Below are 27,868 nucleotides of genomic sequence, written 5' to 3'. Positions count from 1 at the left end.
TATGAAATTAATTCAACTCAATAAAAATGCAATAAAATAGTAATAATTGACTTAATATTGAGCAGAATTAAGTATGCCGACATTCCCCTATGTACAGTCTGACGCACCACAAAGTCCTCTACATGCAATATGAGCTCCACACAGCCATCTTAACAACCAAAGCAACCAATCTATGAGGACTAGTGATGAGCGAGTATACTCGTTGCTCAGGTGGTCTCCGAGTATTTGACTGCTCGGAGATTTAGTTTTTCTTGCCGCAGTTGCATGATTTGCGGCTACTAGACAGTTTGATTACATGTGGGGATTCCCTAGCAACCAGGCAACCTCCACATGTACTAACATTTGAGACCACCTGAAGAAGACGGCGTACGCTGTTGAAACGCGTTGTGGTTTTACCCTAACTGGTGTCTGTGTTCTCCTTTTGCGCTCCTGAGACTGGCTATTCTGTTCCTGTTGCACCTTTTCGAAAACAGTCGGAAAAGCTTTCACATCATCCCCCAGACTCGTCTTTTGCATAGCTCATCTTACCACTTTCCGGACATACTAGTAATCACCTGGAGTTAGGAAGGAGACTGCCGGTCTCCCACGAACCGCCTCTGTGAGGAGTTCCATCTGCTGCGTTAGTGTCTCCTGTTGCTGCTGCTGTTGGAGCTGATGTGCCAACAGTTTTTGTTTCGTGTTGCACCATTTGCTGATGTTGACTTGCCAGCTGCTGCTGCTGTTGGATCTGGACCAGATGCTTGGCAAGCTCCTCCATGCTGCCGGATGTTTCCTGCAGGATGCCAGATTTTAACCAGGACATGCAGTTTGTCCACAGCCGCAACGCGTGTTTGTGGATCGTTGCCCACATTCGCAACACCAACTCAGCTGCTTGCAGAGGTAAAAACAGGAATGCTTCTTATGTAATCTATCTGCTGGTTTATTAGAGCACAGCATAAACCAAAGCAGGGTTTAGCAAAATAAACATGGCCTTTCTGGCATAATGGCAAAACAAAATAGAGTATATCGCAGTCCTTATGTGAGCGGGTTTTGCCCGCAGAGAACACCACCAGCTGGAGCCACCTTCTGGAGACCTTCCTCTCCAAACATACAACACAGCCAAACCATTGAGGTGGAGATATGGTGAGTAGGCATTCCGCCCATCTCTCACCTACACACTAAAAATCCGACCCCATTAATTGCTGGTTAACCACTTCAGCACATACAGGTGCTTCTAACAAAATTAGAATATCATCAAAAAGTTTAATTTATTTCCATTCTTCAATGCAAAAATGAAACTCGTATATTTTATAGTCATTACAGAGTGATCTATTTCAAGTGTTTATTTCTGTTGATGATTATGGCTTACAGTCAATGAAAACCCAAAAGTCATTATCTCAGTAAATTAGAATAATACACTCCCATTCCTTTTGTTGTGACATACATTCTTACACCACTAGGTGGAACCCTTACACTAGCTAAGCTGAGTAGGACTGCATTTGTGCATCAACACATATACAGTGCCTTGCGAAAGTATTCAGCCCCCTGGAACTTTTCAACCTTTTCCCAAATATCATGCTTCAAACATAAAGATACCAAATGTTAATTTTTGGTGAAGAATCAGCAAAAACTGGAACACAATTGTGAAGTTGAGCGAAATTTATTGGTTATTTTTTAATTTTTGTGGAAATTAAAAAACTGAAAAGTGGGGGGTGCAATATTATTCTACCCCTTTACTTTCAGTGCAGCAAACTCACTCCAGAAGTTCATTGTAGATCTCTGAATGATCCAATGTTGTCCTAAATGCCTTATGATGATAATTCTAAGCCACCTGTGTGTAATAGAGTCTCCGTATAAATGAACCTGCTCTGTGATAGTGTCAGGGTTCTGTTTGAAGCACAGGGAGCATTATGAAGACCAAGGAACACAACAGGTAGGTCCATGATACTGTTGTGGAGAAGTTTAAAGCCAGATTTGGATACAAAATGATTTCCAAAACTTTAAACATCCCAAGGAGCACTGTGCAAGCGATCATATTGAAATGGAAGGAGTATCATACCACTGCAAATCTACCAAGACCTGGCCATCCCTCTAAACTTTCATCTCAAGGAGAAGACTGATCAGAGATGCAGTCAAGAGGCCCATGATCACTCTGGATGAACTGCAGAGATCTACAGCTGAGGTCTGTCCATAGGACAACAATCAGTCGTCGTACACTGCACAAATCTGGCCTTTATGGAAGAGTGGCAAGAAGAAAGCCATTTCTCAAAGATATTGTAGTATAGTGACCCCTGTGGCAGCTAGGGGGCGCTGTGTGTGCTCCTTGGGATATGCATTGAGGCATATCTGTTGTGATAATGGTGGTAAAACAGTGACCGGCAGTGTTGTGAATGGCCGGTATGTGTCGCAGAGGGAGTCTGCGTGGTAAGTCTGATGCAGTGTTGTTGTTCTGGGACCTGTAGTCCCTCAAGAGTTTGTGTAGTTGTAAGGGAGACTTACTAGGCTAGTTGTGTGAGATGGGCGAGACAAACTAGCCACACATCCATGCTCCCACCTGGGGGAGTGGTTAGTACTATATAATGTGACTGAGGTCTTGTCACATGGGCTCTGAGTGTGGATCTGAATGGCCTGTGCTGGAAGGTCCTGGAGAGAGCCCCATGTGTTGGGAGTGTCGGCTCCTTGAAGAGCACATGGTGGGGGCTCTGGACCTCGCACAGACTAGACTGTGGAACGGATGGAGATCCATGTTGTACTGACTGGAGTCAGAGTGAGAATGTCTGAAGGATGCCTCTGAGGAAGAGAGGTATCCGAGAACCTGTGCAGCAATGGCAGGTAATTAATGGAGACTCGTGTTGTACTGACCGGGGTCAGAGAAAAGGAAAGACAGACTGGTGAACGTCTGAAGGATGCCTCTGGTGAAGAGAGGTATCCAAGAACCTGTGCGGCACCCACAGGTAACGGGAAGGAACCGTGTTGTACTGACCGGGGTCAGAGTGAAAGAAAGAGAGAGACATTGTGTAGAGGGCACCTCTGAGGCCAAGAGGTGTCCAGGAGCCTGTGAAGGTTGCCAACGGGTAACGGTCTGAAAACCGTGTGTAATGCTGACCGGGGTCAGAGACGAACTGTGGTGAAGTTGAATACGTTCAGTTGGTGTTCAAACTGTTACTAAGTTCCTGTGGATGTGGTTTATGTTGTGTAAAATAAGCCTAAAAGACTCTGTTTTGATAGAAAAGCGTGCCCGAGTGCGTTAATCCCGTGCCAAGCGAGTGTCCCCCAAGACACCTAGTAGGCGCTATGCTACAATATCCATAAAGAGTGTTGTTTAAAGTTTGCATCAAGCCACCTGGGAGACACACTAAACATGTGGAAGAAGGTGCTCTGGTCAGATGAAACCAAAATTGAAAATTTTTGTCAACAATGCCAAATGATATGTTTGGCGTAAAGGCAACACAGCTCATCACCCTGAACACACCATCCCCACTGTCAAACGTGGTGGCAGCATCATGGTTTGGGCCTGCTTTTCTTCAGCAGGGACAGGGAAGATGGTTAAAATTGATGGGAAGATGGATGGAGCCAAATACAGGACCATTCTTGAAGAAAACCTGTTGGAGTCCGCAAAAGACCTGAGACTGGGACGGAGATTTGTCTTCCAACAAGACAATGATCCCAAACATAAAGCAAAATCTACAATGGACTGGTTCACAAATAAACGTATCCAGGTGTTAGAATGGCCAAGTCAAAGTCCAGATCTCAATCCAATCGAGAATATGTGGAAAGAGCTGAAAACTGCTGTTCACAAACGATCTCCATCAAACCTCACTGAGCTCGAGCTGTTTGCCAAGGAAGAGTGGGCAAGAATTTCAGTCTCTCGATGTACAAAACTGATAGAGACATACCCCAAGCAACTTGCAGCTGTAATCACAGCAAAAGGTGGCGCAACAAAGTATTAAGTTAAAGGGGCCGAATAATATTGCATGCTGCACTTTTCAGTTTTTGAATTTCCATAAAAGTTTAAAATAGCCAATACATTTTGTTCATCTTCACAATTGTGTTCCACTTTTTGTTGATTCTTCACCAAAATTTACATTTGGTATCTTTATGTTTGAAGCATGATATGTGGGAAAAGGTTGAAAAGTTCCAGGTGGCCGAATACTTTCGCAAGGCACTGTATATTTATTTTTGTATGCAATATATTTTTTCCCTTCCACATGGATTATTGTCTTTATCTTATAATGTATTGAACGTTTTTTTTTTTTTTAAATCAAAGAATGCATAAATTTGTATTCATACTCCAGCCTTTCATATTCTGCAATTTATCTCTTTTTAAATGTTGTTGTTTTTTTTGCCGTTATTTAATAAACACGAGTGATTGCGCTCTCTTCGGGTGCGCACTGTGATTACAAACCACACAATGGGGTGTACCCACGCACCAGACTGGCATATGTGCAGACTAATAGCAAACATAAATACCTGGTGTACCCCTCCTGCCACTCCTTCCTTGTGTATGAAAAAGCTCTGTAGTTAATACTGTTCGGGTAGAGCTATCGGATAGCGCTATCCATGAAGAAAGTGAACGGGTAGAGCTATCCCATAACCCTATTTCTAAGGGTAATGATCGGGTAGACCTATCCGATAGCGCTATTCTTCAATGTTCCTGAGCATAAGCTAGTTCACATGGTTGAGCGCACTTGGGATCCGCCCCCGAAGCCCTGCCCATGCTCAATGTTTGGTCCGCAGACCGCGGCTAGGAGTTAATCCTGCTTTTGTGTACAACATTTTTTTTGGCTTTTACAATTGTTAAAAAGCTTAATAAAAGACTTCTTTGTACACACAGTTGACAGTAAACCATTTGTCAACATTAGGAATAAGTTTACCTTCTGTGTCTCAAATATTTTGACCCTTATTTGTTGGCTTTTCCTTCCCCTGGAGAAAGCCACATATAACTGCCCATGTGAAAACACTGGGAGAGGCAAATAAATTCCTACAATATCCAAGGACTGTCCCTGAGATTTATTGATGGTCATTGCAAAAGCCAACATGACAGGAAACTGTCGCCGTCACATCTGGACTGGCAAGTTTTTATCTTTGGAAATCAGGTCAATTATTGGAATAAGAACTGTCTGAGCCTTTGCTTTTCCATTTAAAGCAACGGCATGAATAACGTTTGCTTTTAAGCTTTTCACATAAAGCCTTGTGCCATTACAGAGGCCACACTTTCTGTTAAGATTACGCAGGAGCATAATTATAGCTCCTGGTTTCAGCTTTAGTTCATGAGGAGGCATCCCAGTGGGATTCAAAGAGTTAAGAAACTCTAAAGGGTAATCTGTGAGAATCACGCCCTCCTCTTCCGCAATTATGTGGACAGAGTGATATGTTGAGTGTTCACATTGAACTTGACTAAGAATTTTGTCGTTCAAGGCGTGAACGTCATCATTCAATGGCGTAAGAATTGCTTTATTAGCAATTTCTTCTACCATTGCATCGGTAATCTCAATTGAGTCGCCAACAATAGCTGTAATTAAATCACCCTCTTCAATAATAGAATTTGAGATTTCAATTGTGTCTTCTGGTAGACCATATACATTTTACAACTCTCCGTTGCCAAGCTTCAGTAACCATGAGTTGTACTCAACTTCATCCTGAGACGTTCTCCTATTCTGTTGCAACTGGAACCATGAAAACTGATTCCAGGATTTTGAGTATTTAATTGTGGACTGTACAATTTGGGCTCTTTTTCCACCTTCCACTATTGGTAGGGTTTGACAAAAGTCACCACCGTTTATGAAAACTTTTCCACCAAATACTATAGTCTTTTTTTTTCCACATATGTCATGGAACAAATTATCCACAGGGTTCCTATTTAAACAGGGAGTCATTGTTACTTTATCCCAAATAACCGCAGATGACTCGCTAAGCTCCTTTGAAGTGAGGTTGGCTTAATTTTTGACACTGTGGTCTCATTTGTTGTAATTCCAAGGCCAAACTTTGAATGGTAGGTGCTACCATTTTTTAGTAATGTAGCCGCCAATCCAGTGGAGGCTACTGAGCAAATAGACTTCTTTTCTGCTTGTAGTGTCTTGTGCAAGCAGTTGTACAAAAATGTCTTCCCACTGCCTCCTGGGCCAACCAGAATAAAACTGTGAGCTAGTGTGGTCTGGCTGTGATGCAGCATTGACTGCTTGCAAAATTGCATCGAAAGCTGATTTCTGAGCTTCACTAAGCATAGCTTTCAATTGCTCAGCCTCCTGCTTTATTACAGCATAATTCAGTTGGTCCAGTATTTCATCTGGAACATTTACTGGAGTTGACAATCTGTAGTCAGCACAGCACTTTTTATTGCTTAAGAGCACTTCATTAATATCACGAAGAGCCAGTTGCTCAGCAATTTCTGGAGTATACCGCCTGGTATAATCTTCTATAAATTCGGTTTTATATTTTTGCCATAATGCCAATGGTTAACTGGTTCCCCATATACACAAATTATAGCAAATAATTGGCGAAGTTGGTAGGGCATTTGGAAAGCGATTGCATCCATTTATACCGTCTTTCCATTGGGAATCGTCTTCCAAAAGATGAAGATCAGTGCACGCATTTTTATACGTGTCATGTACGACTCCATTGACAGTCCTTAAGTCATCATAAGACTTTGCTCCTCTTATGTGAAGTAAAAGGAGTCTCAGGTAATACAGCTCACCATCTGTTAAACAGACTGTATACATTCGGGCAATTGTTTTCCCAAATTGAGCCCGTCGTTTTTTCCATCCTTCTAGTACAGGTTTTCTCTCCCAGACATAGTGTTCAGGGATTTCACTGTACAAATACTGATGGGCGGAAGCGTCAACTCTGTTTAGCTCAAAATAAGCCTGCAGAGTAGAGGCTTTTGAGTCTGAAATAACCATATCCACATTACCATCTTCGAAAAATACTTGCTGCATGTTTTCAAGGTGAACAGCAAGCCTTTTAATGGTATGTGAAGCATCATGCATATTATTTTTTCTGATTCTCCACATGCCCTCAGGGGCGCTTATATACCGAGAATCTAGGTACATGGCTAGTTCATTCCAGTTTAATGTATCAAACTTGATATTGGCACAGTCATGTCCTTTGTATACATATTTGAAAAGATATTTAACACTTTTTATTGAAGCACATATCACAACATTGATATGGCAATTGTACTTGAGTAATAAATAAGGGTTGTATTGAACTACCCATCTATTGTCGATTTCTCACGTTCCTCATCTGGTTTTCCCAGTATTGTGTCGACTGTACTGTGGTAACCATCAACTTTGGGGTTTGTCTCTGTATTAAATTCCTATGGGAATTTTTTTGCGCATTGACCATCTGTCATGCATATAGCACAAGGTTGATCTTCCCCACATGGGCCATGAATCATGTGCTTCATCGCTGCCTCATGCAGTTTTGGATTTGCTGTCTCATTTGGGATTTCAGCAGAGACCAATTTGTCAATTATTTCTTTGTCCCTCGGTTTATCTTCCTCTCTGAGGATTAAGAGCATGTGAGTGTGTTAGCAGCGGGTTAATCAGCGTGATGTCCACAACGAGCAACAGAGAATGTTCATTTATTAAGAATTAAGAACATCCAGCTTACAACATGAGAACAGGATCAATCTGGTTTCTGAGAGAGAGAGAGAGAGATCTGCTGTGACCTTCAGCTTCAGCTGCACACACTAGAATGTGCTCACAGAGAAGGGGAGGAGGAACACCTGTCTGTAAATGAGGACTTTTTTTTTTTTTTTAACTTTGTTGACATGTGAACAATATGCATGCAGATATATAAATCACATCATATTAAACAAACAATAGTTGTTGCAATGCATACAGATCAATATGCATTAGGCCAACACCCCCCACTCAACAACTACTTATTCTGTCAGTTCCATAGTGGTTCTCAGTTCTTGGAACCTAGGTTGTGGCAATGGCTTGGTCAAAATATCAGCTAACATTTTATCAGTTTCACAATAAACAAACTGAATTACGCCACGATCTATTAAATCACGTAGATGATGACATCTGACGTCGATGTGCTTAGTTCTAGCACTGATCTTTTCACTGCATGCAAGTTTAATGCATCCTTGGTTGTCCTCATATATCACCGTTGGCTGATTTAACGGTTTACCAAGATCATCCATCAGTTGTCTTAGCCAAATGATCTCCTGACTTGCATAGGCTGCGGATACATACTCAGCTTCTGTAGATGACAAAGCAACAGATACTTGTTTTCTACTAGACCAGGAGATTGAACTTTCTCCAAGTTTAAATACGTATCCGCTTGTGGATTTACGATCTTGCGACTGACTTATTTTGGTTAAGCTTAGTAAAGAAGTCTCTGTCATTGGTCATGTGACTGGTTGCACCAGAATCTATACACCACGCATGCTTTGATTTAAATGCATTGACTGATGTGAATGCAGCTTCAGTATTTGCCGAATCATTGTTTCCAGATACAGCACTCTTAACTCTCTGTTGACTGTTTTGCTTTTTCAGCTGATTCATTTTAGCTTTCCAGACTCAGCATTCAGCTTTTAAATGACCTGGCTTCTTGCATACAAAACATTCACGTGTCTCTTTAGGGTGGTTTCTGCTGGTGGGCACATCATGTGTTTGTAAAGCAGTTTCCTTGTTACATATCTTGCTGCTCACATTTTCTGCATTTCTCTTATATTCATCTACAAGCTTTCCTATGACGTACTCCAATGTCAGCTCATCATCTGGGCGTGCATCTAGTGCAGTTACAAGTGTGTCATAGCTTTCTGGGAGACCACTAAGTAATAGTGCTGCTACATGGAAGTCCTTCATATCTTCCCCAATGCCCCGCAGGCGCTCTACGGTCTCCAGAGTATTTCTAATGTAGTCCTGCATGTCCTGGTCATTGTGTAGCTTAGACTGATACAGCTTTCTCATTAGATAGAGTTTATTACTTAAATTTATTCTCTCATGTACTTTCTGCAGCTGCTCCCACATTTCCTTTGCAGATTCACACTTACACACATGCACAATCTGATCATCCTCTATACTGAGTGATATGGTGTTCTGTGCTTTCTGATCCATTTCTAGCCATTCCTGTGGTACTGGGTCAGGCTTAGGGTCCTGAATGTATTTCCACGTACCTTCTCTTATCAGCAGCATCTTCACCTTGAATTTCGAGGATTAGTAGTTCTGGTTATTCAGGCTTGGCACTGTAAACTTTGTTGAGTTGCTGCTGGCGGCCATTTTACTTCTTCTCAGTTTGCTGTTGTCTTTCTATCTCTGTGCTCTGGAGGTTTGGGATTGCTTTGACTCCTGGGCCCATAACCTGTTAGCAGCGGGTTAATCAGCGTGATGTCCACAACGAGCAACAGAGAATGTTCATTTATGAAGAATTAAGAACATCCAGCTTACAACATGAGAACAGGATAAATCTGGTTTCTGAGAGAGAGATCTGCTGTGACCTTCAGCTTCAGCTGCACACACTAGAATGTGCTCACAGGGAAGGGGAGGAGGAACATCCTGTCTGTAAATGAGGACTTTTTTTTAACTTTGTTGACATGTGAACAATATGCATGCAGATATATAAATCACATCATATTAAACAAAGAATAGTTGTTGCAATACATACAGATCAATATGCATTAGGCCAACAGTGTGGTAGTCCACGCTTTTGAAATTCTATTATATGCACATAGGCAACTACATGGCCAAAAATTAGTTTTTTTCAAAATCTCGTTAAGCATGGCTTGGAGTTTGATTTTAAATACTTGTGCAACCAAATCTGGTCTGAACTCTGGCCTTTGCCATGGTTCCAAGTTTTCAGTAATTTCTTTCCACTTTGGGTTACAGGTCATCGTAACAAAAAGATCTGGCTTTCCGAATTTTTGGACAATTGTCATGGCGTCTTGATAATTTTGCTGCATAGCTCTTGGGCTTCCAGTGAAAGTGGACAGTAAAATTACTGGTGTCCCAGCTTTTAGCCCTTGGTGTAATGCAGCATTATGGATGTGATCCATAACGCCGGCATAACTGTCGACGCGTAATTCCTTTTGATTTTGTTTTATATATTCTATCCTGTTGGATTCAATTTTGATGTAACCGTCAACAATAAATTGTTGCGTCAACTTCCCAGCATTTAAAAGGGGATTGAACTCGTCACGAATGGCAAGCCTGTATGCATAGTACTGCAACAGGGTGATTTTTTTTTTGTCCATCTTGATCCACTGGTATGGATGGTAGATGAATGTCACCAATTTCTTTGTTGTTGCACACTTAGGGCAATTGGAGTTGTCAAATTTATTGTCCATCCACTGTCCCCATATGGGAATAGAAGTGGATATTTCATTGCATCATACTTTCTGTGAAGAAAGCTGATTTGAACAGTTTGGTTTTCACTCTTGAGGTGAACTCTGATTTCCCTATTAAATGGGGGTTCAACTATTGCATTTTGATAAATTATAGCTACTTCATTGCACCTTGGTGCATTGTAGCGCCTCTGATCATCATTGTAGTAATTTATAATTGACATTGGTATTTCGAGTGGATCGCGATTTTCTAATTCAGCAATCCTCTCTTCCTCTATTTCAAATTCCCTCATCACTGTGAAGGCGCTTGCAAGTGGGTTAATTGCTCTCATTTTCTCTCCAAGAGTTGATAGTAGTGCTGGGAGGCACTTTTTATTTGCTTGACTTCTTATACTTTATGCTTCTTCACTGTCCAAGATATAAATCTGGGCAAACTTGGGAGTACTACCCACAGCGGGATGCAATGGGGCAGTTCTGTGGTAAATTTGTCCATGAATTCGAAAACAGTATGGACCATGCCCAGGAGGTGGCACTACTTGTGCTCCCATTGATGCCAAAGCAGGTGAGCTATTGTATTGCCTTATATTAGCCATAAAGTTATTGGAGTGCTGATGCTCTCCTTTCATCAACTTGACTAATTGATCATCTATACGAATGGGACGTAATCTCTTGCAGCAGGAAGGGAATCTTTTGTCCTGCGTCATTTCGTCTTTGAAATTTTTAGATTGGCAGAACTGCCATCGAAATGTCAGTTTGCCAGCATAGTGCTCTTCAATACGTGTCTCATCAATTTGATTGAGAAGTCCTCTAGCGGCAAATGTCACTTGCCGTCGTCGAGTGGCTCTTGCATTTTGGACACGTATTCTATCTTGTACTCTATTTTGTGAAATATCTGTATCACTTTGTGCATTGTGTGTTGCTTGTTATCGTGCAGCATTAGATGCTCTACGTGATTCATTTACTTCATCTGTTTCTCTTGTTCTGGCCGCCCTCTGTCGGGCTGCATCAGCAGTTCTTCGACAATTTCATTCATCTTCTGTTTCATTAAAGGGCCACTGTCACCCCCTCCAGCCGTTATAAACTAAAAGAGCCACCTTGTGCAGCAGTAATGCTGCAGTCTAACAAGGTGGCTCTTTTAGTTTTTGATTCAGTTATTCCCTCAATAAAGCGTTTTAAAATTTGCCCTAAATGCCTGTCCTTAGACCTGGAGGTGGTCCGAAGCCTCCTCTGTGAATCTCCCAACGGCCGTCACTCTTCTCTTCTGGGGATGTGGTTGCCGCCCCCTTCGCGCTGTTTCTTCTTAAATCCGGCGCCTGCGCTGTGCGTGCCAGCCTGGGGCAGGCGCAGTCTTCATTGTCCTTCATAGCTCAGATCCAGGGTGCCTGACTGCACCTGTGCGGGCAGTGCGGCCACCCTGTTGCTGAATCCCCGCCCCGCACTGTGGTATTCATTATGCACAGTGCGGGGCTGGGGTTCTTGGGCATGCGCACTGCGCTGTTCAGACGCTCCCCCGCCTTCCAGCGTTATTTGCGGCTGCTTCATTCCAAACGCTGGCAAGGAAACCTGTATATTCCGGCAACGCTGGAAGGCGGGGGAGCTGGGGGAGCATCTGAACAGCGCAGTGCGCATGCCCAGGAACCCCAGCCCCGCACTGTGCATAATGAATACCACAGTGCGGGGCGGGGATTCAGCAACAGGGTGGCCGCACTGCCCGCACAGGTGCAGTCAGGCACCCTGGATCTGAGCTATGAAGGACAATGAAGACTGCGCCTGCCCCAGGCTGGCACGCACAGCGCAGGCGCCGGATTTAAGAAGAAACAGCGCGAAGGGGGTGGCGACCACATCCCCAGAAGAGAAGAGTGACGGCCGTTGGGAGATTCACAGAGGAGGCTTCGGACCACCTCCAGGTCTAAGGACAGGCATTTAGGGCAAATTTTAAAATGCTTTATTGAGGGAATAACTGAATCAAAAACTAAAAGAGCCACCTTGTTAGACTGCAGCATTACTGCTGCACAAGGTGGCTCTTTTAGTTTATAACGGCTGGAGGGGGTGACAGTGGCCCTTTAAAATGTAGGTTATGCATCCGTATGCGATTCGCTTCTCTCCGTGCAGCAGTGTCCTCAATTTGATCCATCTTTGCAATGTTGCCTCACAGTGTTGCCTCACAGGCTAACATTCAAAAAAAGCTTATGCCTTAACTCGTCACCACGGAGAGCTCCTCTCCTTAGGTATCCATGTTTACGCCCAACTGTGGATGATTCATTGTGCACAGACACACGGACATGTCCAAATTAGGTATATTGATTATTGATTTGAACATATATTGTTTTAAATGGGAGTATTCTTGTAGGTTTACATGTGTTCTACTCCCATTTAGCTGATTGACCCCTTTGTGCCCTTCAGCACATAGCATGAAGGGAAAAACGTATGGGTTTCACATCACAGAAGAACACAATCTTGCTGAGACATATCTCCCCTCATATACAGCGCCAGCGACCCTATATGCCCTGAACAGTGGTGTACTTAGCTTAATGGTATCTTCTTCGTTTCCCTCCTCTTTTGGTAACGCAGTGTTTTATCAGGGAATTCCTTCAATCATTGCAAGAAAAGGAGACCATAAGTCATTCTGCGTTGAGGATAACGTCTCACAAGCCCAAGCAATATGCCCCCAAATACAATATGAGCCTCCACATCGCCCTGTACATACAGTATGAATCCACACACAGCTCCCTGCATATAGTATGAGCCCCCCACATAGCTACCTACATACAGTATAAGCCCACATAGCTCCCTATATACCTATATACAGTATGAGCCCCCATATAGCCTTCTATATACAGCATGCACACCCACATAGCCTATTTGCAGTATTAGCCCCCAAATAGCCTCCTTATACACTATGAGCCCCCATATAGCCTCCTATATACATTATGTGCCCCCACATAGCCTCCTATATACATTTTTTGCCCCACATAGTCTCTTATATTCAGTATGAGCCTGCACCTAGCCTCCTATATACAGTATGAATCTGCACATAGCCTCTTATATAAAGCATGAGCCCACTCATAACCTCCTATATAGTGTGAGTCCCTATATAGCCTCCTGTATATAGTATGAGCCCATATATAGCCTCCTGTATACAGTGTGAGCCCCTAAATAGCCTCCTGTTTACAGTGTGAGCCCCTAAATAGCCTTTTGTATACAGTGTAAGGCTCTATATAGCCTCCTGTATATAGTGTGAGCCCCTATATAGCCTCTTATATAGTGTGAGCCCAATTGTATAGCTTCCTGTATACAGTGTGAGACCCTAACTAGCATTTTGTATACAGTGTGAGCTCCTATATAGCCTGCTATAAAAATTATAAAAAAACCACATACAGACATACTTAACCTCGCTCCTGGTCCCCTGGCGCTCCGCTGTGGTCCCCGAGGCTCTACTTCTGGTCTGACCAGCGCATACATGCTAGTGCAATGTCGTCATCGCGCTGGCACAGCACAGGTGATGGGACCTACTCTAGAGCTGCGCTGACATTCTGCATAGTCTGCAGCACAGCGCCAGGAAAGCTCCCTGCCGGGATATGTGCCGATGGCTGCGCACAAAACATTATAATGGGAGCAATCTGGCGATGGGCCCCAGGTAATATCCCAGATTGCCCTCATTATAATCCGCCTAGGTATGTATGTAAATATATAGACTATTTAAAACCCTTTCTCTGCCAAGGAATAATATCAAATGTATCTACAGGTTGGCACTTAGTGACCAAGGATGCTTGAGATAATTCCTGGTTACTATGGCCATATCTCTTCCAATTAATAAGAGACCAGAGTAGTCACCGTAAAGAGCTCTGGGCTCTCAGCTTACACTCCTGAATCTCACTCATGAACCGTTAAATCTGGAATAGGAAGCTATGTGGAGAGGGCGGGATTGATTTCCCTTGGTCACATCTTTGTAGCTGGGGCCCATAAGAGCTTCCAGAGGCTAAAAGAGGAACGGTTCTTCCAAACAAGTTCCTTTCCCCCAGTCCCCCTTGTTCTGCAGAACTTCGCACTTTCTACTTGATCCTACCGGTGCTGGGCTTATATGCTATTTACATGCCCTTTTCCTGGCAGGGAGCACAAAACCGTGAGAGACGAGTGGCAAGTAATTGTAGGACAAATGAGCGATGAGCACTTGGAGGTCTACTTGTAAACCCCTAAGCAAATTAGTCCCATATATGCTGAAAAAGTCACATAGTTGTATATTATTAGTTATTGTTGGAGAACCATTGATGCCATGGTGCTGTACATGATGAGGGGTTACATATAAACCACAAATATAAATTACAATGAACACACTAACAATGACAGACAGGTACAGAGCAGAGAGGGCTCTACCGTCTGGTCTATATCAGTCATCGTATGTATTACACCACATCCACAATACACAGGGTACAACCAGTTCCTGCATGAGTACCCCAAATGTCACAGGGGTCCGAGGATGTTTTTTCTCTCTTTTATGGTGATGAGGGTATCCTGGGCCCAGGTGGCTACATTCTCACACAACCGGATGTGGTGGCATCATACTGTGTGGAGCACCATATTGTATACAGGGGAATGGACACTATTCTGTGTGCGCTACTCTACTGTAGGGGCCATCATACTGTGTGTGAGGGGAATTGTACTGTGTGATGGGAATCATACTGTGGGGGGCAGCACGGTGGCTCAATGGTTAGCACTGCAGCCTATCAGCGCTGGAGTCCTGGGTTAAAATCCCACCAAGGACAACATCTGCAAGGAGTTTGTATGTCCTCCCCGTGTTTGCGTGGGTTTCCTCCGGGTACTCCGGTTTTCTCCCACATTCCAAAGACATACTGATAAGGAATTGAGATTGTGAGCCCCATTGGGGACAGTGATGATAATGTGTGCAAACTGTAGAGCGCTGCGGAATATGTTAGCGCTATATAAAAAAAAGTGTGTGAGGGGAATTATACTGCTTGTGAGAGGAATCATACTGCGTGTGGGGGAATCATGATAATGTGTGCAAACTGTAAAGCGCTGCGGAATATGTTAGCGCTATATAAAAATAAAGATTATTATTATATTATACTGTGTGTGGGGGAATTATACTGCGTGTGAGGGGAATCATACTGCGTGTAGAGGCAAAGAATACCTTGCTGTATTATACTGAAGCATTAATGAGCATGGATCAGCTCCGTACACCTCCTACACACATGGCTCAGCTTCATACACAAGGCTCCGCTCCGTACACCTCGTACACACACGGCTCCGCTCCGTACACCTCGTACACACACGGCTCCGCTCCGTACACCTCGTACACACATGTCTCCGCTCCGTACACCTCGTACACACACGGCTCTGCTCCGTACACCTCGTACACACACGGCTCCGCTCCGTACACCTCGTACACACACGGCTCCGCTCCGTACACCTCGTACACACACGGCTCTGCTCCGTACACCTCGTACACACACGGCTCTGCTCCGTACAGCTCGTACACACACGGCTCCGCTCCGTACACCTCGTACACACACGGCTCTGCTCCGTACACCTCGTACACACACGGCTCCGCTCCGTACACCTCGTACACACGCGGCTCCTCTCCGTACACCTCGTACACACACGGCTCCGCTCCGTACACCTCATACACACACGGCTCTGCTTTATCCACACTGTAAACCCCTCCTGACCCCACACATAAACTTCCCCTCATCCAGCACCATGACAACCAGCACAGCAGAGTCCTGCATACACTGAGGCCCCTGATCATGTGACCCCTGACTCCTCCCCTCCTGTGACCTCATCACAGGTCCTGTGCGCACAGAGCAGCCATATATGTGGTGTGCGGCTCTGCAGGTGGAGGTAGGTGCTGGAGATTCCCTATTAATGGGCACCGGGGAGACATTAACCCCTTCAGCAGTGAGTGTGTAGAAGGCCTGGTTATAGACTGACACCATGGCTACTATAGAGGAGCACAGGAATTGGTGGTTACTGTGCCCCCTGCTGTACAGAGAGAACAAGTGCAGGCAGGGCCGGAGTCAGCACCCGGGCAAGTATGCACTATTGGGGCCCACTGCCGGCACCCGCGAGTGGGTCCCCCCACTTGCTCCGGGCCCAGTACTTGCAATACTTACCTCTATATGGGGCCCATCATATACTGTATGGAGCATTATTTGGGCCCCATCATATACTTATGGAGCAATATAGTGGGTCCATTATTCTGTAAGGAGCATTATATGGGGCTCGATATTCTGTATGGAGCAATATAAAAGGCTCATTATTCTATACTAGACTGTGGCCGGATTCTAATGCATCGGGTATTCTAGAATATGCATGTCCCCGTAGTATATGGACAATGATGATTCCAGTATTTGCGGCAGACTGTGCCCGTCGCTGATTGGTCGAGGCAACCTTTATGACATCATCGTCGCCATGCTGTGCCCGTCGCTGATTGGTCGAGGCCTGGCGGCCTCGACCAATCAGAGATGCAGGATTTCCAGGACAGACAGACAGAAAGACAGACAGACAGACGGAAAAACCCTTAGACAATTATATATATAGATAGATGTAGCAATATATGGGGCTCATGATTCTGTATGGAACAATATATTGGGTCCATTATTCTGTATGGAGCAATCCATGGGGCTCATTATTTTGTATGGAGCAATATGCACCATGTTACAAATTATTAGGCAAATTACATTTTCCTCTGATTTTCCTAAATGGTTGGTGCAAATGACAGTCAGTCTAATAAAAGTCATCACCCGTTAGAGTATACATTGAATTTTATTGAAGAAACCTCCCAGTGATAACATTATAATCTCCAAAATGAATAAAAACTCAAAATGCACTGTTCCAAATTATTAGGCACGGTAGAATTTCTAAACATTTGATCTGTTTTAAAGAACTGAAAATGCTCATTTGTGGAATTTGCAGCATTAGGAGGTCACATTCACATGAACAAAAAAGCTATTTAACTCCAAATCATCCTAACAGGCTAAGTTACATGTTAACATAGGACCCCTTCTTTGATATCACCTTCACAATTCTTGCATCCATTGAACTTGTGAGTTTTTGGAGAGTTTCTGCTTGTATTTCTTTGCATGAAGTTGGAATAGCCTCCCAGAGCTGCTGTTTTGATGTGAACTGCCTCCCACCCTCATAGATCTTTTGCTTGATGATGCTCCAAAGGTTCTCTATAGGGTTGAGGTCAGGGGAAGATGGTGGCCACACCATGAGTTTATCTCCTTTTATGCCCATAGCAGCCAGTGACTCAGAGGTATTCTTTGCAACATGAGATGGTTCATTGTCATGCATGAAGATGATTTTGCTCCTGAAGGCACATTTCTGCTTTTTATACCATGGAAGAAAGTTGTCAATCAGAAACTCTATATACTTTGCAGAGGTCATTTTCACACCTTCAGGAACCTTAAAGGGCCCTACCAGCTGTTTCCCAATGATTCCAGCCCAAAACATGACTTCTCCACCTCCTTGCTGATGTCGCAGCCTTGTTGGGGAATGGTGGCCATCCACCAATCATCCACTACTCCATCCATCTGGACCATCCAGTGTTGCTCGACACTCACCAGTAAACAACACTGTTTGAAAATTAGTTTTCATGTATGTCTGGGCCCACTGCAACCGTTTCTGTTTGGGAACGCTGTTTAGGGGTGGCTGAATAGTAGGTTTATGCACCACAGCAAGCCTTTGAAGGATCCTACACCTTGAGGTTCGAGGGACTCCAGAGGCACCAGCAGCTTCAAATATCTGTTTGCTGCTTTGTAATGGTATTTTGGCAGCTGCTTTCTTAATCCAATGAATTTGTCTGGCAGAAACCTTCCTCATTATGCCTTTATCTGCATTAATTCTGTCTGTGCTCTGTTTCAGTCACAAATCTCTTCACAGTATGATGATCACTCTTAAGTTTTCGTGAAATATCTAACGTTTTCATCCCTTACATAGTTACATAGTTACATAGTTATTAAGGTTGAAAGAAGACTGTAAGTCCATCTAGTTCAACCCATAGCCTAACCTAACATGCCCTAACATGTTGATCCAGGGGAAGGCAAAAAAAACCCATGTGGCAAAGAGTAACTCCACCATGGGGAAAAAAATTCCTTCCCGACTCCACATACGGCAATCAGACTAGTTCCCTGGATCAACGCCTTATCAAGGAATCTAGTGTATATACCCTGTAACATTATACTTTTCCAGAAAGGTATCCAGTCCCCTCTTAAATTTAATTAATGAATCACTCATTACAACATCATACGGCAGAGAGTTCCATAGTCTCACTGCTCTTACAGTAAAGAATCCACGTCTGTTATTATGCTTAAACCTTCTTTCCTCCAGACGTAGAGGATGCCCCCTTGTCCCTGTCTCAGGTCTATGATTAAAAAGATCATCAGAAAGGTCTTTGTACTGTCCCCTCATATATTTATACATTAACATAAGATCACCCCTTAGTCTTCGTTTTTCCAAACTAAATAGCCCCAAGTGTAATAACCTATCTTGGTATTGCAGACCCCTCAGTCCTCTAATAACCTTGGTCGCTCTTCTCTGCACCCGCTCTAGTTCAGCTATGTCTTTCTTATACACCGGAGACCAGAACTGTGCACAGTATTCTAAGTGTGGTCGAACTAGTGACTTGTATAGAGGTAAAATTATGTTCTCCTCATGAGCATCTATGCCTCTTTTAATACATCCCATTATTTTATTTGCCTTTGTAGCAGCTGCCTGACACTGGCCACTGAATATGAGTTTGTCATCCACCCATACACCCAGGTCTTTTTCATTGACGGTTTTGCCCAGAGTTTTAGAATTAAGCACATAGTTATACATCTTATTACTTCTACCCAAGTGCATGACCTTACATTTATCCCCATTAAAGCTCATTTGCCATTTATCAGCCCAAGCTTCTAGTTTACATAAATCATCCTGTAATATAAAATTGTCCTCCCCTGTATTGATTACCCTGCAGAGTTTAGTGTCATCTGCAAATATTGAAATTCTACTCTGAATGCCCCCTACAAGGTCATTAATAAATATGTTAAAAAGAAGAGGGCCCAATACTGACCCCTGTGGTACCCCACTGCTAACCGCGACCCAGTCCGAGTGTGCTCCATTAATAACCACCCTTTGTTTCCTATCCCTGAGCCAGCTCTCAACCCACTTACACATATTTTCCCCTATCCCCATTACTCTCATTTTATGTAACAACCTTTTGTGTGGCACCGTATCAAAAGCTTTGGAAAAGTCCATATATACTACGTCCACTGGGTTCCCTTGGTCCAGTCCTGAACTTACCTCTTCATAGAAGCTGATCAAATTAGTCTGACATGAACGGTCCCTAGTAAACCCGTGCTGATACTGGGTCATGAGGTTATTCCTCTTCAGATACTCCAGCATAGCATCCCTTAGAATGCCCTCCAGGATTTTACCCACAGTAGAGGTTAAACTTACTGGCCTATAATTACCGAGTTCAGTTTTTGCCCCTTTTTTGAATATTGGCACCACATTTGCTATACGCCAGTCCTGTGGTACAGACCCTGTTATTATGGAGTCTTTAAAGATTAAAAATAATGGTCTATCAATGACTGTACTTAGTTCCTGCAGTACTCGGGGGTGTATCCCATCCGGGCCCGGAGATTTGTCAATTTTAGTTATTTTTAGACGCCGCTGTACTTCCTGCTGGGTTAAGCAGGTGACATTTAATGGGGAATTTTTATCACTAGTCATTTTGTCTGCCATGGGATTTTCTTTTGTAAATACTGATGAAAAAAAGTCATTTAGCATATTGGCTTTTTCCTCATCCTCATCCACCATTTCACCCAGACTATTTTTAAGGGGGCCAACACTGTCATTTTTTAGTTTCTTACTATTTATATAGTTAAAGAATATTTTGGGATTATTTTTACTCTCTCTGGCAATGAGTCTCTCTGTCTCAATCTTTGCTGCCTTGATTTGCTTTTTACAGAATGTATTTAATTTTCTGTATTTATTTAATGCCTCCTCACTACCTACTTCCTTTAATTCTCTAAATGCTTTCTTTTTGTCCCTTATTGCGCCCCTTACAGCTCTATTTAGCCATATTGGTTTCCTCCTATTTCTAGTATGTTTATTCCCATACGGTATATACTGTGCACAGGTCCTATCCAGGATGCTAATAAATGTCTCCCATTTTCTTTGTGTATTTTTGTGTCTCAGGATATCGTCCCAGTTAATTGCACCAAGATCCTCTCTCATCCGTTGGAAATTTGCCCTCCTGAAGTTTAGTGTCCTTGTCACCCCCCTACTACCCATCTTATTAAAGGTTACATGAAAACTTATTATTTTGTGATCACTATTCCCCTTGACCAAGGCATTGCACTATTTGATGCTTTTTGGCAGCAGAGAGATCATTTTTCTTTCCCATGTCACTTGAAACCTGTGGCCTGCTTAATAATGTGGAACATCATTTTTAAGTAGTTTTCCTTTAACTAGACTCACCTGGAAAACTAATTATCACATGTGCTTAAGATTGATTTCAGTGATCCACTGAGCCCTGAGACACAATACCATCCATGAGTTTATTTGAAAAACAAAACAATTTAATCTTTGACACTTAAATCCAATTTGTATAATAATTTGGAACACGGTGTATGGGGCTCATTATTCTGTATGGAGCAATATATGGGGCTCATTATTCTGTACGGAGCAATATATGGGGCTCATTATTCTGTATGGAGCAGTATATGGACTTATACTGTATGGAGCAATATATGGGGCTCATTATTCTGTATGGAGCAATATATGGGGCTCATTATTCTGTATGGAGCAATATATGGGGCTCGTTAGTACACAGCAATATATGGGGCTCGTTATTCTGTATGGAGCAATATATGGGGCTCATTATTCCATATTGAGCACAATGCGATGCCCATAATACTGTATGAAGGACTATACTGTTCGGTTTCTGAGCTATTGATATCACTCATGTAATGTAAGACTCCAGGACTCAGGACAGCAGAAAGTACCTTATACACCGGAGGCCGGTAACATTTCAGCGGTTTCCGCACACACAAAGTGCCATTGACACTGTGTAGGCTGATAACTCCACCTGTTTTAGGAATACCTGGAGAAGAAACGGTCTGACACTGGCTGCACCAGACAGTAGTCCGAGAGGACAGCTGTTCCAGAGGGCAGCATTCATTGTGTCCAACACAGTATGGAGGAGGCCCTATCTTTCTCTCAATGTACCTAATATAAAATGCATAATGATCACCCACTGCCCTCCCATACACAGTGATGTTTCCAAAACTCCACAAACAGTATGCTCCTACATTTTCACACACAGTATGATGCCCCCCCACAGTCCCACACACAGTATGATGCCCCCACATTCCCACACACAGTATGATGCCCCCCCACTGTCCCACACACAGTATAATGCCCCTACATTCCCATACACAGTATAATGCCCCTACATTCCCCCACATAGTATGATTTCACCCACAGTACCTCGCATGCAGTATGATGTCCCAACACGTCGCATTTGAATGTGTCAACCCTGCTTGTGTTACTGTTCTTTGCTGCCATTGCCTTTGTGTGATATACTTAGGTTACCGTATTTTTCGGACTATAAGACGCACCGGACCATAAGGCGCACCCCAAATTTGGGGTGAAAATTGCAGAAAAAAAGATTTTTTATAAGATGGGGGTCCGTCTTATTGTCCGAATTTACAGTATCTTACCTGAGGGCTGGCAGTGGCAGAGCAGGGTCACAGGAGGCATGGTGTCGGCAGAGGTGGGGTGATGCGGTACGGCGTGCACCTGAGCAGGGTCCCTTCCTGCTTAGGTGGGCGATGCCACGGCCTGGTGTCCATGGGAGGGTTGCAGCAGTGGTTACCGGCGGAGGTGCTGGGATGAGGAGGTGCTGGGATGAGGAGGTGCTGGGATGAGGAGGTGCTGGGATGAGGAGGTGCTGGGATGAGGAGGTCCTGGGATGAGGAGGTCCTGGGATGAGGAGGTGCTGTAATGAGGAGGCGCAGTGAGAGGTATGGCATCAGAGGGGTCCCTTTCCCCCGTGAGGTGATGCAGCAGCCCGGTAAGCAGCAGAGCCGGGTGAATACTGTTGTTAGCGGTGGTGGCGGCCATCTTCCCGAGACCGCGGGTGCGCAGATGAAGCGCTCTGCTTCCCGGGGCTTCAGGAAAATGGCCGCGGGATGCCGTGCGTGCGCAGATGGAGATCGCGGCAGCCATTTTCCTGAAGCCTTGAACTTCAGGAAAATGGCCGCCGCGATCCCCATCTGCGCACGCGCGGCATCCCGCGGCCATTTTCCTGAAGCCCCGGGAAGCAGAGCGCTCCATCTGCGCACGCGCGGCCTCCGGAAGATGGCCGCCACCACCGCTAACAACAGGATTCACCCGGCTCTGCTGCTTACCGGGCTGCCGCATCACCTCACCGGGGAAAGGGACCCCGCTCACTGCGCCTCCTCATCCCCGCACGTCTGCTGCCGCACCTCTGCCACCACACCTCTGCCACCGTACCTCTGCCGCCACGGTAAGCCTGCATTGCGACTATTAGACGCACTCCCCATTTTCCCCCCTTTTTTGGGGGGGAAAAAGTGTGTCTTGTAGTCCGAAAAATACGGTATTTGCAGGACCTTCAGGTTTTACATAGAAGGGATTGTGAAATAAGGACCTGTCATATCCTTGCTTCACTATTGTATCTATGCTGTGAAGACACAGATGCAGTTGAAATTGGGACATTATATAGCACTTACTTATTTTCTATGGCAGTAATGCAGTTGCAATTTTCTAGATTTACTATTTTTAACATTCCAGAGTGTAACTATATTATTTCTTGAAATTGGGACATACTCTCAGGAGAGTGGTATAGCTCTCCAAATTTGGCATGGTTGGGAAATATTATCTACTGTTCTGTCTTCATACACGTTGATACGGTGTGTGATCCAACATACAGCATAAACCACTTCTGTCTTCCAAATTAAGCAGACTGTTCTCTGTAGTCTAACTTGTTTATTGGTAACAGGTATTGAAATGCGGTAAAACTATAAGAATACAAATGATTCGGGTAAGTATTGGGCAAATAACAGCACAACTGATACTTATAACTAGCAGGGAAAGCATACAGGATGATGCAACTTCTACATGCAACTACATACAGTAACTGACAGATAATAGATTTCCCAGGTACTTGTTGCTATACAGTAATCACATTCTATAGAACACTATATTACAGGAACAGGGATAGCAATCTTACCGGATAAACTAACCAGGGTGGCAAGTAAGTGAAGTAGTTCCAACACAGCAGATTAACACGAGTGTACAGGAAATACACAGAGAGAGAAATGGGGGATTCCCCTATCCCATGATGCTTTGGTGCAACCCAGAATGCAACACTCTAATGATCACTAAGAAAAACACAGGTAGTAAATTTATCCACCACTGGGTGGTGCTATAACACAGCAAAACCAAACTATAGCAGTGAAACTTTAATGCTTGGACGAACCCCTGTCCTTCATTAGGAAGGGCAGAACAATCCCTGCTTGGCATCAACCGATGCCACCTACAGGTTCCTTTGGCGAAAACAGCAAGACAAGTTCCGCCACCGGTCTGAGGAATAGTTTACTTTCCCCGGACTTGCCTACTTTGACCTTGACCTTACGGACCTTCCCATCTTTGCTTGGGAATACTTTAGTGATGAGGCCTAGTGGCCACTCATTACGGTGAGACTGGCTGTCTTTCATGAGAACGACATCACCGGTTTTGATGTTTGGTCTGTCGGTCTGCCACTTCTTCCTTGGTTGTAAGGTGGAGAGGTACTGCTTCCTCCATCTGTCCCAAAAGGTATTGGAGAGACTTTGGACTTTTCTCCATTGCCGTCTGTAAAGGTCCTTGTTGCTAAATTCTCCAGGTGGAGTGCTGAAAACGCTGGCTTTCTGAGTAAGTAACATGGCAGGAGTGAGAATGGTCGGATCCTCAGAGTCACTAGAAAGCGAAGTCAATGGTCTGGCATTAATGATGGCCGAAACTTCTGCCAGGAATGTGGTCAAACTTTCATGTGTGAGTCTTGCGTTACCTGCTTGCAAGAGAATGGAATCAAGGATTCTGCGTACCATTCCTATCCTCCTCTCCCAAGCACCTCCCATGTGAGAAGAGCGTGGCAGATTGAAAGTCCAGGTACACCCCTGCTCACTCAGGTATCTTTCCACACTGGTGGTGTCTAGGTTGGAAGGAATTTGAAGTTCTTTCACTGCTCCTACAAAGTTGGTACCTCTATCGGAGCGAATGTGCTTCACGGGACCTCTGATGGCGATGAAGCGTCGGAGTGCATTTATAAACCCTGAAGTGTCCATGGACTCAATTACTTCGATGTGGACTGCTCTGATGGACATACAGGTGAACATAACCGCCCAGCGTTTGGCATTGGCCTGGACTCTTCTAGTGTTCCGTGCAACCACAGACCATGGCCCGAATACGTCCAGTTTGACGTTGGTAAAAGGAGGTTCTGTACTAAGTCTGTCTGGTGGGAGATTGGCCATCTTCGGCTTTTGAGTCCCGCCACGGAGTTTGCGATAAATCACGCAATTGTAAATGAGTTTACTCACGCATCGCTTTGCTCCGACTATCCATAGCCCAGCAGTTCGTAGATTTCCTTCGGTAAACAGTCGGCCCTGATGTTTCACCAAGATGTGGTGGTGTTGCACAAGCAGGGTCGTGACATGATGATGTCCAGGAATTATTATAGGGTGTTTCTCCCCAAATTCCACTTCAGCTTCTTGAAGACGACCTCCAATTCTTAACAGCCCATCCTGGTCAATGATTGGATCAAGCTTCCTCAAGACACTATCTCTAGAAACAGGTTGGCCTTTATTGAGGTTATCTAATTCTTTGGCATAACACTCACGTTGTATGGTGTGAATTATAACGTTCTTGGCATTTTCCATGTTTGGAACGGTAAAGGCAAGCTTGCAGTGATGCCAACCCTTGCAAGGTTTTTGAATGGCGGGTGACGTTGACTTATAGGACCGAGCCACATGAATCAAACGAGGGCACGAACAAGCAAGTTCCAAGTTGAGAACTTATTGAAATGGTGGGATTTGAGGTGATTGTCTTTAGTCACCGTACGTAGAACGGATACCTGAGGGCGGATTTCCTCATCTGCCTCTGGATCTACCAGTTCAAAGATGTTTGACTCGTCCATGTATGGCGTCGAACGGTATAGAATGTAGGGCCAGTAAACCAGGTCGTGTCCTTAAGGAGACTTGCTTCAACGGATCTGGTTGCGTGGTCCGCAGGATTGTGGTTTGTGGACACATAGTGCCACTGTTTAGGTTCGGTGGGTCTCCTGATCCTTAGCACCCGATTGCTGACATAGACATAGAAGCGACGAGTTTCATTGCAAATATACCCCAGCACTACCTTGCTGTCAGTGTAGAACTCGACTTCTTTGATTTCCAGGTCCATTTCTGTCGAGATAAGCTCAGCTAACTCTACTGCTAGCACAGCTGCACAGAGTTCCAGTCTGGGTACTGTGTGTTCACGGAGTGGGGCCAGTTTTGTCCGGCTCATAACAAGCCTTACGTGGCATTTTTCATTGATGTCAGTTGTTTTCAAATATGCCACTGCCGCAATTGCTTTGGTTGAGGCATCGCAGAAGATACAAAGCCTTTGCATCTTGATTTCTGTTGATGGCACAGAAGCATATGGTCGTGCCACGTAGAGACTTGACAAGGCTTCTAAAGAGTTCTTCCATCTTACCCACAAGTCTCTTTTTTCGCTGGGAAGCGGATCATCCCAATCGGACGTCTCTCGGGTGAAGTCTCTCAACATCATTTTACCTTGGATAGTCACAGGGGTTACAAATCCCAGAGGATCGTACAAGCTGTTCACAATGGACAGGACGCCTCTACGCGTGAAGGGTTTCTCTTCTTCGCTGATCTGGAAGGTGAATGCATCCTTTTTCAAATCCCAGAGTAAACCCAGGCTCCGCTGCATGGGAAGGGAGTCCGTGCTTAAATCCAAGTCTTTTAAATCGGTTGAGTAATCTTGAGAGGGAAAGGCTGCCATTAGTTTCTGGCTGTTGGAAGCAATTTTGTGCAACCTCAAATTGGATGAAGCGAGCATTTCTTGTGCCCTTTTCAGGAGACTGACTGCCGACTCCTCTGTGGGTGTGGATTTCAGGCAGTCATCTACGTAGAAATCCTTTTCCACAAAAGATCTTACATCCGATCCATACTTTGCTTCACCCTCTCTGGCTGAATGTATAAGGCCATAGATAGCGTTCTCCCAGAAGTCTGTTGTTGAGGTTTGGACAAGACAGGAAGACGTCGTTTAAAGAAACACCTTCGTATCTGGCACTTGAGTCAAATACCACTCTTATCTGACCTGGTTTCTTCGGATGATACACGCCGAAAATAGGTAAGTACCAGCATTCCTCGGAATCTTGAAGTACAGGTGCAATTTCCACGTGGCCACTCTGGAATATTCTCTCCACGAAGGTAAAGAAGTGTTGTTTTGTTTCTGGTGCCTTCTGCAGTTTGCGCGTAAGGGAGACAAATCGACTGTAGACAAGTTCTCTGTTGTTGGGTAAGCGTTGCCTCTGTGGTTTGAATGGTAAAGGTGCAACCCAACTCTTTGATTCGTCTCTTACTATCTCTCGCTCCATGATGTCCAAGAACAGTCTGTCCTCTATGGACGTTGCTACCTGGTTGTCTTCTCTTGTCCTGTGGAAAACTGTGCACCCTATATGATCTTGCTCACCGTCGCATGCATGGTCTTCACAGGAAGGATCAGCTAACGGACAAGGTGGAGGGGTGTGGTGTGGCAATTCTTTAATCAAGAAACTGCTCTCGCATGGCTGGAAGAGAGACGGGCGTCCATTCGCGAGGGTATTGGTGAGCATGCTGTTGACTGATGTCGGCCTGTGTACTCCACCCAAACAGACATCTCCCACAATGACCCATCCTAGGTCAAGTCTCTGAGCGTATGGGGCGTTTTGTGGGCCGTTGATCTGTCCTCTAGCCTTGTGGACCTGTAGTATGTCTCTTCAGAGAAGTAAGATGATAGGAGCTCCTTGGTCAAGCTCTGGTATCAGGTGAGCTATACATCTCAAGTGGGTGTGATAAGCTGCTACCTCTGGTGTAGGTATCTCAGACTAGTTGTCGGGAATCTGGTTGCACTCCAGTATTGATGGCAAGGATAAGCAGGTTTGACCGTCCATAGACTCTACTTTGAATCCAGTTGCTCTCCTCCCCGCCGTCTCGACAGTACCTGCACATGTCTTCAAGGAGTACGGAGAGCCGGGACCAGCAATGTTGAAGGTGTCGAAGAGAAAGGACTTAGCTAGAGACCTGTTGCTCTGATCGTCCAAGATTGCATATACCTTGATTGCCTTATCCCGTTGGCTCGCTGGGAATACTCTGACAAGACAGATCTTTGAGCAGGATCTTCCTGCTACGAGTTCCTTGCAGATCTCTGTGCACTGAGAGGTGACCACTGGGGTGTCCATGTCAGTGTCCATCTGTTTTTCGGCAGACTCTTCTACTCGCGATGATACCCCTGAAGGTGGTCCAGGATGCAAGGCCGTGTTGT

General features: G+C 44.5%; 1 protein-coding gene across 1 annotated transcript in view; it reads left to right on the top strand.

Annotated features, from left to right (window-relative positions):
- Positions 1 to 16,090: 16,090 nt before the first annotated feature.
- Positions 16,091 to 27,868, top strand: part of LOC143766266 (uncharacterized) — a 30,582-nt gene continuing 18,804 nt past the window's right edge. The window contains exon 1 of the mRNA XM_077253797.1: positions 16,091 to 16,132. The gene's annotated coding sequence lies outside the window, so the exon portion shown is untranslated. The remainder of the gene's footprint in view (positions 16,133 to 27,868) is intronic.

Source organism: Ranitomeya variabilis, chromosome 4 (genome assembly GCF_051348905.1).
Source record: "Ranitomeya variabilis isolate aRanVar5 chromosome 4, aRanVar5.hap1, whole genome shotgun sequence".
Lineage (NCBI taxonomy): Eukaryota > Metazoa > Chordata > Amphibia > Anura > Dendrobatidae > Ranitomeya > Ranitomeya variabilis.
The sequence above is the reverse complement of the archived record's forward strand: the minus strand, read 5'-3'. Positions and strand labels throughout refer to the sequence as shown.